Here is a 3,455-nt window from a genome sequence, read left to right as displayed (position 1 = left end):
TAAGAAAATCTAATTAGCGAGGAGTTGTTTAGCGACGAATTGACTAAGGATTACAAACAAATTCTATAGCTAATTTCACATTCTCTTGTAGTTAGTATGACTTTATTGTCTACTCCTTCGAGGAAGAGATTGTTAGGATTTGAATCACAAATCCGACCTTTGTAAGCAGGTTCCCAGGAAAGATTGGAGGGTCACAGCTGGACCACTTAAATACCAACCTCCTTAGACAGAACCTACTTACGCCGTGATGTAAGCGAAGAATAAATAGCACACACAGATTTATAGTGGTTCACCCTCAATGTGAGAGCTACGTCCACGTTGCTGCTGCAGATCTTATTAAAGAAGAAATATTACAAGTGTTTACAACACTCAACCTCACAACCCCAATCCCAATTACACTCAAGAATTTTTACCACAGAAAATTCTCTCAAAGACCTTCTCTTACTTAGGCCTTTCACTAAGAGTATTTCTCTTAGATTTTTTCTCTCTTGGGATGTGTATAGCAAATGATCTTAATGATATCTTACAAATGAACCATAAGCTACCTATTTATAGGAATGAATTTCCTATGATGAGGTAAGCGCTTACATCACGACTATTATGAGGTAAGCGCTTACATCACGACTATGTGAACAAAAGAATTGACTTGTTTGACCAATTCCACACCTAACAGAGATTGACCTAATTATCCGTGTTGATACCTAAAAAGGCAAATTAGGATGAAGTAATTATTTGACAAAAAAGGTATTAAAGTCTAGGTTGTTGTATGATGGATTTTTCCTTTCATAGAACTGTCATATCATACTACAGTACATTATTTGAAATTGACGATCAAAAATATAAGTTTGAACCGCGTTTGTCATTATTTATCGAACAATTACTTTTTTCCAAGTCAATTATAAACTCTCATATATAAAATCTATGCTCTAATCAAATTAAAAAATAGTGGTGAAAATATAAGGAAAAAAAAAGTTTAGATATATGACACAAAATTAAGATCGAAAAAAATGGCGTTTATGTCACGCCCCGAACCATGGCCTGGACGTAACACGGCACTCGGTGCCTGACTGCATGTGACCGAGCGAACCACATGACTTGCTGAATCATCATGATGCATAACATAAGCGGAATATAACGTGAATGCATGATGAGCCTTTATAAAACATGGTAAGTCATAATACTTAATAAAATACTTGTTTAAGCATAAGTGAGCCAAAATGGCTATACGACTCCAAATGTCTGACATAACACAACTGACTTGTCTAGTCTATGAAACCTCTACCATGAGTCTGACTGGAAAAACATACTCACTGGGACAAGGCCCCCAGCATACCTTTAGATGCATAATTAATCATAAAGTAAAAGTTGACTAAACCCCGAATGAGATGGGGCTCACCAATAAGCTGATACGAGCAAATCCTAATGATCAGAAGCGTCGTCCTGTAAATCCGTACCTGCATCGTGAAATACAGGCCCCCGGGCAATAAAAAGGGGACATCAGCACATTGAATGTACTGGTATGTAAAGCAACCGGAAGAAACAACATAGGACATGGAATAACATGATAAGAACTGAAACTGAAAACTTGGACATGAACATGAGCATGAGCATGAGTACATATATATATATATATATAACATGAGTAAAACATGATAAGTAGGGAGAGCATTTCATAAACCGACACATGATATCACCACGTGGATACGTGGAGTCTGGTACCTCGCCGGACCAGCAGAGCCCCTATACCTTGCCAGGGTATAAGGTAATAACGTACCTGATGGAACCATTCAGTGTGAAATTAAGGTATCGTCCTAACTGGGCGGAGCGATCCTTGTCCTATGGTGGCTACATAGTTTCAGGCTATCTGAGCCTTCTCGGTAATTCGTGCAACTCCCAAAAACATGAACATAATATAATTGGCTAAGAAGCCCATGATTTTCGTGAATTAACTTGTAATCATGATTCCACGAAATAACTTGTAACATGGTTTCGTGAATTAACTTGTACTTGTCTTGTAATCATGATTTCACGAAATAACTTGTAAACATGGTTTCATGCAATAATTTTGTAAACATGGTTTCATGAAATAATCTTGTAAACATGGTTTCATGAAATAACTTGTAAAATAGTTTCATAAGATAACTTGTCATAATCTTGCAAACATGTTCTTGATTCATGAGTAATAAGAATATTTCGAAATCATATATATAATTGACTTGAAAACATGCTTGTAACTCGCTAGATAAAATCATAAAGTTTCATATGAACATAATGAGAACACATGAGGAGGAATTCATGATTCATGGATTAAGCTAGGATTCCTAATATCAATAATGGAAGATTAGGAATACAATAACGAACATAGATACGAAATTCGTGTACATACATACATAATTACGGGCTACCAATATGTTGGATTTAATGCCCTAGGATTTGAACTTCATAGATTTTTACGAAACGGATCATGGGGAAGAACGTAGAGATTCCCACATGTGGATGGAAGTTCTACATACCTTAACTTCCCGCTTTTGAGCGTATCATAATGTCCTTCAATCCCTTCAACTTCAATCTATAGCAATACAAGCCATAGGGATTCTATATTAGCAACAATATCCATGTTTTGTTCATCTAAGCATTTTATCAAACACTTAGTGGGCATGAAGCTCTATAACCCTCATTAATGGTGTTTTCTTCACCCAATCCCCATTCTATTACTTCTAGCTAATTCTAAAATATCAATTAGATGTAATTAACATCATTCTTCATCAACCATATGAATACAACTATCCCAAGTCAACAATCCAACAACTCTAACATAGTTCATATAATTCTCTTCATCAAACCCAATTATTATTCTCCCAAGAATTCATCAATTCACAACCATAAATGATTAGGGAGTAGAAACATTACCTTTCAAGAGTAGTAATCACGAAATCAACACCCCCAAGTCCGATCTTTAGCTCAAAATGACGACAACAACTTGTACTACAATTTATCCTTCACGAGCTTTGGGATTCGGGGCCTTAAACTTGGTTGATTTTCTACTTTCTCTCTCTAATTTCCCCTCTCTCTCACTTCCTCTCTCTAAAATCTGAATTTGGAGAAAAAAATGGGCTGCTAGGGTTATATTTCCCTTATATACCAAGGGGAAATGGGTTTGACCCAACTTGAAAACGGGTTGGGACCTTTATGTCTTAAAACGTCCATATCTCCCTATCCCGATGTCGCATGTGAACCCACAACCTATGGTTATAAAGGTATTTCAATTATCTACAACTTTCGTTATTTGATTTTTCCCAAATTCCCAAGTTATGATAGGGTTATGGCCTCCCGAAGTCAGGTGACCCGAAACGTACATACGGACCAAGATACGGTCACTGTTACGGTCCCGTAACACGAGGTACGGACCGTAACTTGGTACCGTACCTTGGTGAAAATTTCCAGTGAGGTTCTGG

General features: G+C 36.9%; 1 long non-coding RNA gene across 2 annotated transcripts; it reads right to left on the bottom strand.

The window, feature by feature from the left end:
• Positions 1-1,175: 1,175 nt before the first annotated feature.
• Positions 1,176-3,234, bottom strand: LOC132610588 (uncharacterized). Of its 2 annotated transcripts, XR_009571179.1 has the most exons (3): positions 2,911-3,234; positions 2,514-2,569; positions 1,176-1,454 (listed from the first exon to the last, which is right to left on the bottom strand). It is a non-coding gene; the product is annotated as an uncharacterized LOC132610588 (long non-coding RNA). The 2 variants fall into 2 exon arrangements; XR_009571178.1 differs by having other exon boundaries at positions 2,514-3,234.
• Between the last annotated feature and the right edge of the window lie 221 nt (positions 3,235-3,455).

This window comes from Lycium barbarum, chromosome 9 (assembly GCF_019175385.1).
Source record: "Lycium barbarum isolate Lr01 chromosome 9, ASM1917538v2, whole genome shotgun sequence".
In the NCBI taxonomy this organism is placed as follows: Eukaryota; Viridiplantae; Streptophyta; class Magnoliopsida; order Solanales; family Solanaceae; genus Lycium; species Lycium barbarum.
This window is presented reverse-complemented; position numbering and strand designations above follow the sequence as displayed.